Consider the following 11,724-nt stretch of genomic DNA (forward strand, 5'->3'; position numbering starts at 1 on the left):
AATCCTAAAGATAGATCTATTGGGCCTAACAAACCCCATCCAAAGTACCGGATGCTTTAGTACTTCGAAATTTATATCATATCCGAAGGGTGTCCCGGAATGATGGGGATATTCTTATATATGCATCTTGTTATTGTCGGTTACCAGGTGTTCACCATATGAATGATTTTTATCTCTATGTATGGGATGTGTATTGAAATATGAAATCTTGTGGTCTATTGTTACGATTTGATATATATAGGTTAAACCTATAACTCACCAACATTTTTGTTGACGTTTAAAGCATGTTTATTCTCAGGTGAATATTAAGAGCTTCCGCTGTTGCATACTAAAATAAGGACAAGATTTGGAGTCCATGTTTGTATGATATTGTGTAAAAACTGCATTCAAGAAACTGATTTCGATGTAACATATTTGTATTGTAAACCATTATGTAATGGTCGTGTGTAAACAGGATATTTTAGATTATCATTATTTGATAATCTACGTAAAGCTTTTTAAACCTTTATTTATGAAATAAAGGTTATGGTTTGTTTTAAAAATGAATGCAGTCTTTGAAAAACGTCTCATATAGAGGTCAAAACCTCGCAACGAAATCAATTAATATGGAACGTTTTTAATCAATAAGAACGGGACATTTCACATGGGTAAGCCCAGTTCAATGTGTGCCTAAGAAGGGTGGCATGACTGTCATTACAAATGAGAAAAATGAGCTTATTCCTACTAGGACTGTAACAAGATGGCGTGTTTGTATTGATTATAGAAAATTAAATGACGCCACCAGAAAAGATCACTTTCCTTTACCTTTCATTGATCAAATGTTGGAAAGATTAGCCGGAAACAGTTACTATTGTTTTCTTGATGGTTTTTTCGGATATTTTCAAATTCCAATAGCACCCGAAGATCAAGAGAAAACCACGTTCACGTGCCCTTATGGTACTTTTGCTTACAAACGCATGCCATTTGGACTTTGCAACGCCCCTGCAACCTTTCAAAGGTGCATGATGGTGATTTTTCACGACATGATAGAAGAATGCATGGAAGTTTTCATGGATAACTTTTCAGTCTTCGGTGATACATTTGAATCATGTTTAGTTAATCTTGAACGAATGCTTATTAGATGCGAACAATCAAATCTAGTACTTAATTGGGAGAAATGCCATTTCATGGTTAAAGAAGGCATCGTTCTTGGACATAAAATTTCAAAGGAAGGAATTGAAGTGGATAGAGCTAAAGTAGATGTAATTGCTAAACTTCCACATCCCACCAATGTTAGAGGAGTTAGGAGTTTTCTAGGACATGCCGGTTTTTACCGACGTTTCATTAAAGATTTTTCTAAAATTGCCACTCCTATGAATAAACTCCTAGAAAAGGATGCTCCATTCATCTTTTCAGATGAATGCATCAAATCTTTTAATATTCTTAAAGAGAAACTCACTAATGCGCCGATCATGATAACACCAAATTGGAATCTACCATTTGAACTAATGTGCGATGCAAGTGATTTTGCAATGGGAGCCGTTTTAGGAAAAAGGATTGAAAAATGATTTCAACCTATATATTATGCTAGTAAGACATTACAAGGAGCACAAACAAATTACACAAATACTGAAAAAGAACTCCTTGCTATTGTCTTTGCTTTTGACAAATTTCGTTCATATCTCGTTCTAGCAAAAACGGTGGTCTATACCGACCATTCTGCTCTTAGATACCTATTTTCGAAACAAGATGCCAAACCAAGATTAATCCGTTGGATCTTTCTCTTACAAGAGTTCGATATTGAAATCCAAGATAAAAGAGGAGCAGAAAATCTCGCCGCTGATCATCTTTCTCGTCTTGAAAATCCCGAATTAGAAGTTCTAAATGAATCGACCATACAAGACAACTTTCCTGATGAATATCTATTGAAGATAGATTATAATGAAATTCCATGGTTTGCAGACTATGCAAACTACTTAGTATGTGGATTCCTTAAAAAAGGATTGTCGTACCAAAAACGAAAGAAATTCTTTAGTGATATAAAACACTATTTCTGGGAAGATCCACATCTGTTTAAAAGTTGTCCAGATGGAATAATACGCCGATGTGTATTCGGAGATGAAGCTAGTAAAATTTTAAACCATTGTCACACAGGACCAACATGAGGGCATTATGGGCCTCAACTAACAGCAAGAAAAGTTTATGATGCTGGATTCTATTGGTCTACAATTTACAAAGACGCACACCTTCTTTGCAAATCCTGTAATGCTTGTCAAAGGGCCAAAAAATAAGTCAACGTGATGAAATGCCACAAAATGTCATTCAAGTATGTGAAGTATTTGACATTTGGGGTATTGACTTTATGGGTCCATTTCCAAAATCTCATAATAATCTATATATTCTCGTAGCCATTGATTATGTATCTAAATGGGCAGAAGCACAAGCTCTCCCAACTAACGATGCACGAGTTGTAGTCAACTTTTTAAAACGTCTTTTTGCAAGGTTTGAAACACCGAAAGCTTTAATAAGTGATCGGGGAACTCATTTCTGTAATAATCAACTTGAGAAAGTTCTCAAAAGATATGGAGTAACTCATAAAATCTCCACCGCATATCATCCACAAACTAGTGGACAAGTTGAAAATACCAACCGAGCTTTAAAACGTATTCTAGAAAAAACCGTAGGATCAAATCCGAAGGAATGGTCCATTAAATTGGAGGATGCACTCTGGGCTTTTAGAACAGCCTACAAAACTCCAATTGGAACCATACCTTTTAAACTCGTTTATGGAAAAGCATGTCATCTTCCAGTAGAAATTGAACACAATGCATTTTGGGCTTTGAAGACATGTAATCTTGATTTACATGAAGCTGGACGTCTACGATTAAGTCAACTAAATGAATTAGAAGAATTAAGACATGAATCATATGAAAATTCCTTAATTTATAAGGAAAGAACGAAGAAATGGCATGATAAAAGAATCAGAAGTTCAAAAGAATTCAAAGAAGGAGACAGAGTTCTTCTTTTCAATTCACGATTCAAGCTATTTCCTGGAAAATTGAAATCAAGATGGTCTGGACCATTCATAGTCAAAAGAGTTTTCCCATACGGAACAGTAGAATTAATAAATTCAAATGGGATTGAATTTAAGGTTAATGGTCACAGAGTTAAACACTACATAGATAGTCCAATGGAAGTCGACAACGAAGTTAATCACAATTTCGATACCACAGCTAACTAAGTGTGGGGAGAATCAAGTCTTTTAAGGATTTTATGTATTTCTGTTAGAGTTAGATTGTCTGTTTTTGTGTCGTTCTCGAAAATGGAACCCGAATGATCTTTCCCTAGCAGACCCTAAAGAACTAGTCTTCTCCCCCCATTCTGAATTTTTATTTTTTTAGGTTTTTAGGAAATGAAGACTTCCTGTGAACTAAACCATGGTCTAATGCTACACGCTTTGATCACTAAACGTAATAATGACACACTTCCAAGTGAACTAGTATCAGTAATCAGAGAAAGATTGGACGGAGTAAGAAAAGAATCCGGATGCGAAGATAATAAGTTACAATTTGGTAAAGGAAAATCAAAATCCGCAGCAAAAAGAAGAGCACGACACCTTGAAAGATGTCACAAATGCAGAAAATGGTCACATGGAGGTAAATGTTCAAATAATCAAACCTATTCAAACACCGAATTTGTTACTTTATGCAGAGACGGACCGTTCATATGTTTAGAAGAAAAAACACTGAATGCTCGAGGTTACGCCTATGTAGCTATGGAAAACCAATTAAATCGACTATCTTATGAGTGGGATAGGTCGTATCACTAAGAATACTATCTCACAGGTAAGTCTGTACAGTTTTTATTTTTTTTTATTTTTATTTTTAACCTTTTGATAATAAACGCTAATTTGTTCGCTATAAAGTATTAAATTGATATTCGATGAAATTAGGTTTGGCGATCGAAATTATTGATATCATACAAAAATTTATTACATCACTGCGAAACTTAACGTTTATTCTTAAGGTATAAATATATTTAATCAATCAACCCAAAATATTTCAAAAATTCTTCATGAGTTAAATTAGGTCATGGAACCGAAATTACTTTACCGAAAAGAGGGGCGCATATTTTTGATAATATTTGATTGATTAAAGTGGGATAAAAGCCAAAAAGATTTTTAATTTTTACCATGTTTTTAAAATTAATATATATTTAAAATTGTAAATATTTGAAAAAAATTAATATTTTTAATATAAGTTTGTATGTATAAAAACAAAATTTAATTTAAGTTTGGTGTGAATTTTTAATATTAATTTTGAATTTTATGCATTTTAAATTTAAGTTTGGTGTGAATTTATAATATGAATTTTTAATTAAGTTTGGTGTGAATTTTTAATTTTATGCATTTTTTAATTTAAGTTTGGTGTGATTATAAAAACAAAAATTTACTTTATGTCGCTAAGTTAAAAATATGATTTTTAAAATTCGTCGTAAGTTGAAGACTAGGTCTTTGGACCGAAATTGCTTTATCCGAGGGAGGGACGAGAACTTTTATTATCATTAGTTTTAATCTTATTGAATTAAAGTATGCCAAAAACATTAAAAAAAACCCAAAAAATCTTTGCTTTTAAAACCGCGCTTTAAATTGACAAATTTTAAAATTTTGTCGAGGGACGGACTAGGACATCATTTCGAAATGACCTCGTCCTAAATAACAAGGGAAACAAAATTTTAAAATTTATTTTATATTTTTTTTATAAGTTAAAGATTTATAAAAAAAAATCACCGCGACTCGCGGAGTTTGATGGGGAAAATCACCGCGACTCGCGGAGTTCAGAAAATACAGAAAAAAATAAAAGGAACGAACAGATCAGTTGCACACCACCACACCCCAAAACACTGCGAAAAAACCCGAAATAACACTCCCAAAATCGAATTTTTCACCAAAAATCATCACATTTTTTACTAAAATCATGTTGAGAAGGATGCTATCAAGGAATTACTCAAGAAAAATGGTACATTTCTACACCAAAACACCATTTAATCCGAAAATTAGTGTTCTTGAGCAATTTTATACCCAATTCGATTTTAATGCTTTTTAGTGTAATTATGCTTAAATTGTTTATGTATTATGCTTGTATAACCTAGATTGATGCTATTTAACATGATTAGAAGCCTTAAACTTCAAATTTTAAGTAATCTAGGGTTTGTGTTCTTGAGCAAATTTGGGGCTTTTTGATATAAACAGGTTATGGCCGATTTTTGTCATGAATTGTTGCTAAATTAAGTAGTGTAACATGTTTAGGTAGTTAAATGATCCAAACTTTGAGCCTAAACATGATTTTGAAAATTAAAGTGGACTTTTTCAAGTCTAAAATTCATGAACTTGATTTTTGAGAGATAATGCCATTTGAAACTTGTTTAATTGCTAATAATGATTATTTTGACATGTTATTTGAGTTGAATGCTTATGAACTTGGTGATCATTTTCGTATATGCTTATTTGAAAAAGTGTAGATTTGATAAAAATATGAAAATGAGCATAAGTTTGATATAAATTGATCATGTCATTGTAATTATTTTTATTGATGATTTTGCTGACACTAATGCATATTTGGATGCACAAAAATTGTGTTTGATGTGTTTTGCAGACTGAAAGGGGTGAATCTTCATCCCAAGCTCGCAATGCTCCTCCTGAGAATGCGGAACAACAGGATGTTGATAGCTATTATAAACAAGATATACCTCATCCAGTTATGACATTTTCAGATATGCACTTGCAAAATTTGCACCCGAACTTGAGATTTGACAAACTTTGGATAGATTATCCAAAATACCAAAGGGGCTTGCATACTCTTCATTCTAAAGCTGTTGAAGTACCTAGGGTAATAGAATGGGAACTGTTAGAAGCTGTAGAATTGGCCGGGCCAATTAGAGAATTACTTACACAGAGGTATGGTAATTCTACTTTTAACGATTGGGTACGATTATTCAACACGCGTAGACCTGTATATAAAGTATGGTGTAAAGAATTATTGTGTAGTATAGAAATAAATGATCGGGTAGTTAGTTTAACCGATCGATCTTTTATTAGATTTTTGTTAGGAGGTTCGATGCGCCACATGTCTTTACTAGACATGGCTCAGGCCTTACGTATATATACGCCTGTGGAGTTAGCATCTGCCGATTGTAGAGGGTTGATATTGAACGGTAGGAAAATTGATGAAAATTTTGATACGCATGGTGTATGGAGTCAAATGACTAGCCATCACCGATTTAAAGGGGGAAATTACTCTTATTTGGATATAGATAGAGCAGAGTTAAGAGTAATTCATGGGTTTTTAGCTAATTCGATTACACAAAGAGGTAAGAATAAGGAAAAGGTAAATGAACAGGATTTGTTTTACCACATGTGTATTCGAGACCCACAAAGCGCTGTAAGTATACCTTATTGTGTGGGTTATTATTTATCAGCTATGGTTAGGGGCATGAGACCGCACAGTATAATAGGAGGTGGTATATTTATTACACTAATTGCTGAGTATCTCAATGTGGATATAAGTCGGGAGGGATTATTAGTCGAAGAACCAGAACCCCGCGATACAATAGGTTTAAATGTATACCATGGTGTGAAGGTTTTGAAGAGGTGAAATAACGCCGCAGTACAATACCATGGTAGACATCCACAGGTTGAGAGAAACCAACAGCCAGGTAATGTGGGAGGGGAAAATGAAATGACAGAAATGCAAAGGTTTATAGCTTCACAAGAGTATGAAAATGCTAGACATCGAGCATTTGAAGATTGGCAAGTTCATCAAAACCAAATCATAGCTCATTGCCAACATGTAGGTAGAAACTATATTCCTACTCCATCGCCCGTATTTCCTCCCTGGTCTATGGAGATCCAACCACCGTATCCTACGTATAACCCAGCCAAAGCATTCTATAACACATACGGTTATGCATGGAACCCCTACTGGTAAGAGTATCATCCCTAGTTTATTTAGTTTTATTTATTTTATTATTTGTAATGTTGATACATTTAATACTTATGTCAATATTGTAATAGTTTTTATAATTTTCTAACTTTTATTATCAGATTTTAATAATTTTTGAATGTGGGGTAATATTCCAAACTTCAAAAATATGTATATATATTTGCAGTTTATCTTATGTACACAACAGGGTAAAACAACGCATTTTCAAAGACTGGCATTAAGTTCGGCAAAAGCAACTAATTTTGACGACAAGATGCAAAATAAATGTGATATAACAACAAGACGGAATGAACAAATGATATGCACCATTTATCATTCAGCAAACAAACGCCAATATGTTTGGAAACTTTGGTAAAATTTAATCATTTTTCTACGCTAATCAACCTCAATAATTTAAATTGTTACTGATTTCTTGCAAATGAGGGCATTGCAAAATCTTAAGTGTGAGAAGGGGTTAAATTCTTTCAGATTTTTAAAATTTTTACTTTATACACTTGGTTACCATTAAAAATACTAGTAAAGCAGTAGTTGTATTAGAATCTAGTGCTCTCTGATAACAAAGAACAGCCCTAGTCTTATATATTGACTACCCAATTCTAGAAAAAAAAATTCAAAATTTTCAATTAAATGAATTCAAAATCATGTTTATACATATTTATGAACAATAAAACTAGGTTTTAACACCGAAATTATTGTTACCTCGGAAAGGACATAAATTGAGAAACAAATCAAAATGTTAGAATTCATTTAAAATGGAATAGAGGAGAACAAAAAGGAAAAATAAAAGCCAAGTGTGGGAAAATTCACCAAGTTATCTTAAACATATGTCACATATTTCTGTAACAAATAATTGAAGATATTTTTGCTATGGACTAAACTAAACAGTTTTACCCGATTTACTGTAAGAAAGATGGACTACACGATGAATCAATTCCATCATTTAAAGGAAGTAAAGTCTTCCGAAAAAGAAACGCACTTCTTGATTTAGGTCTTGAAGTTGTCGTCCAGACCAGCTGTAGGTTGACGAAAAATCTAGAAAAGTCATCTCTAAAATTAGCAGGAAATCCACGGACCTCAGCATCAAACAGGGTCGCCAAGTGGTCAGATTTATCCTAACCATGAGAAGGATTTATCTCGTAAAATGGGGAGGGCGCCGTGCAAATTAGCTGGATAAGACTAATGAATCAGATCCCCAGAAAGGATAATCTCCTTAAAGATTAAAAATCAGCTTTTAAGCCTGATATTACTCAATCCTTGAGATTGACCTTAAAGATTGAGAATTACAAACTCATGGAATTCGATGATATCTAAACTCGAGCTTGAACGAGAAAATATTTTGATCAAAATTAAAACCGATTTGTTTTCTGAAAACCCATTTTCAATGCGTTCATTACCATTGAACGTAAAATCCTAGGAATTCACCTAGAATTCATTAGGTCACCTGAACCAAATCGGGTGTCAACCGTAAGAACGGTAGTTGCATAGTATGGTCAAAGACAGGACCTTGTGCCAGACCAGAAAATTATAAGGGTGAGCTTTACTATTGCTCCTACCAAGGATAGTAATTGCGTCCGACACGTTATAGACCATAATTAATAGCATGTCAGGGGACATTGCCTTAACAGTTGCTTGTCCAACACTTTCCTTTACAACCGGACGGTAGTTTATCGAAAGGTAATATTCGGAGAAAGTATACTGGACGTGTTGCTTTCCCAATACAAGGTTAGCAAATGGGTGACACAAAACCGCAAGTTTTGAGCTAAAATTTTCAAATATGAAACCCACCAAACCCACAAAAAGAATTTGCAAACACCGGTGAAGGGTTATTCCGGAAAACTTATCTAGGGTAAAAGCTAGATTTAAATTTTAAAAGATCAAATGTTTTCATAAAGATCCAATTTCCTTAATGGATCTAAATTTTTATAGTCATGTGAGACTGTAAACCACACCGTTACTACCATTGTTTATACCGCTGTATAGAAATCACTGATGTACAAAGTGTGAAGAATAAAGAAGTGATTCTAGTATTTCAAGACTATATTGCTTGAGGACAAGCAACGCTCAAGTGTGGGAATATTTGATAATGCTAAAAACGAACATATATTTCATAGCATTATTCCTCAAGAAAGACAAGCTTTTAGTTGCAATTGTTCTATTTACAAGTGATATTCGTTTAAATAATAAAAGGTGAAGACAAAAGACAGATTCGACGAATTGAAGACGCAAACGACCAAAAAGCTCAAAAGTACAAAATACAATCAAAGAGGTTCCAATTATTGATAAGAAACGTCTCAAAATTACAAGAGTACAAGATTCAAAACGCAAAGTACAAGATATTAAATTGTACGCAAGGACGTTCGAAAATCCAGAACCGGGACCAGAGTCAACTCTCAACGCTCGACGCAACGGACTAAAAATTACAAGTCAACTATGCACATAAATATAATATAATATTTAAATAATTACTAAAATTATTTATATATTATATTTATTTATATAATCCATCGACAAGCTAGGAGCTAAGGCTTGGTGAGCTGTAAAAACAAACTCCGCGACTCGCGGAGTTTGAAGAAGGAAAGGGCCGCGAGTCGCGGAGATTCCCTGGACTCAAATCCCTATAAAAGGCAATGCAGTTTGATCATTTTTAATATCAATATATCCATCCTCTCTATATCTATACGTAAATATTTATATTTATATTTTAATTTTAATTTTAATTTTAATCCTAATAATAAGGGTATGTTAGCGAATGTTGTAAGGGTGTAAGTCGAAATTCTGTCCGTGTAACGCTATGCTATTTTTAATCATTGTAAGTTATGTTCAACCTTTTTAATTTAATGTCTCGTAGCTAAGTTATTATTATGCTTATTTAAAACGAAGTAATCATGATGTTGGGCAAATTACTAAAATTGGGTAATTGGGCTTTGTACCATAATTGGGGTTTGGACAAAAGAACGACACTTGTGGAAATTAGACTATGGGCTATTGATGGGCTTTATATTTGTTTAACTAAATGATAGTTTGTTAATTTTAATATAAAGATTTACAATTGGACGTTCCTATAAATAACCATATACACTCGATTGGACACGATGGGCGGGATATTTATATGTACGAATAATCGTTCATTTAACCGGACACGGGAATGGATTAATAGTCACTAGAATTATTAAAACAGAGGTGAAATTATGTACAAGGACACTTGGCATAATTGTTAACAAAGTATTAAAACCTTGGGTTACACGCAGTCGATAACCTGGTGTAATTATTAAACAAAGTATTAAAATCTTGTTACAGTTTAAGTCCCCAATTAGTTGGAATATGTAACTTCGGGTATAAGGATAATTTGACGAGGATACTCGCACTTTATATTTATGACTGATGGACTGTTATGGACAAAAACCAGACGGACATATTAAATAATCCAGGACAAAGGACAATTAACCCATGGGCATAAAACTAAAATCAACACGTCAAAAATCATGATTACGGAAGTTTAAATAAGCATAATTCTTTTATTTCATATTTAATTTCCTTTATTTTATATTTAATTGCACTTCTAATTATCGCACTTTTATTTATTGTTATTGTATTTAATTGCACATTTAATTATCGTACTTTTTAATTATCGCAAGTTTATTTTATCGCACTTTTATTTATCGCAATTTCATTATCGTTATTTACTTTACGCTTTAAATTAAGTCTTGTATTTATTTTTAATATTTTACATTTAGGTTTTAACTGCGACTAAAGTTTTAAAATCGACAAACCGGTCATTAAACGGTAAAAACCCCCCTTTAAAATAATAATATTACTTATATATATATTTGTATTTTTATAAATTAAAACTAATATAGCGTTAAGTTTGATTAAAAGATTCCCTGTGGAACGAACCGGACTTACTAAAAACTACACTACTGTACGATTAGGTACACTGCCTATATGTGTTGTAGCAAGGTTTAAGTATATCCATTCTATAAATAAATAAATAAATATCTTGTGTAAAAATTGTATCGTATTTAATAGTATTTCGTTGTAAAATTTAATAGTATTTTATACCCCTTAGCTTTGACATCACGTGCATTGATAAATAGAACTAGTTCTTAATAACAAATCATCCAACACTGCGAATAGGAGATCTAGGCGAGCATTCCTTTATCTATTGAATTCAAACCATCTTTATTTTCCGTTGAGTCTGCAATTTGATTTATTTAAACTTAAAAACCCAAAAATATTGTCTTTTACTTTTGATCTATCTTTGATTTGGCTAATCGTTAAATAGCCACAAACCAAATATTCTCGTACTTTCGATTTTCATAGATTAACTTAGTTTACTTTATTAGTTGCAATCTTAATTCTCACGTTAAAACTGTCCTTGGAACGATCTTGGATTTTACCAGATTCTATACTGCTACACGATCGGGTACACTGCCCGTTAGTGTGTAGTAATCATTTAACCGGCATTTTTCCAATATAAATTATAGACACGATAATACACATCAAAGGGATCACCTTCTTCTTGTCTCCAATAATTAAGTAAACTAAGAACCCATCCCCAATTCATCCAGAATTGATGATGACTAATTGGTTGATCCATTCTGGTTACACTGCTTTCGAAGCTTGAGTGGGACTCCATATCTGAATCCGAGGGGCTTGAACTAGTGGTGAGTTCCATTTTGCTCGGTTAGATACAGAGTTTTTGGTATGAAATGAATTTCGGATATCGGATGATATTCTAATTACA

Source organism: Rutidosis leptorrhynchoides, chromosome 11 (assembly GCF_046630445.1).
Source record: "Rutidosis leptorrhynchoides isolate AG116_Rl617_1_P2 chromosome 11, CSIRO_AGI_Rlap_v1, whole genome shotgun sequence".
Classification (NCBI taxonomy): domain Eukaryota; kingdom Viridiplantae; phylum Streptophyta; class Magnoliopsida; order Asterales; family Asteraceae; genus Rutidosis; species Rutidosis leptorrhynchoides.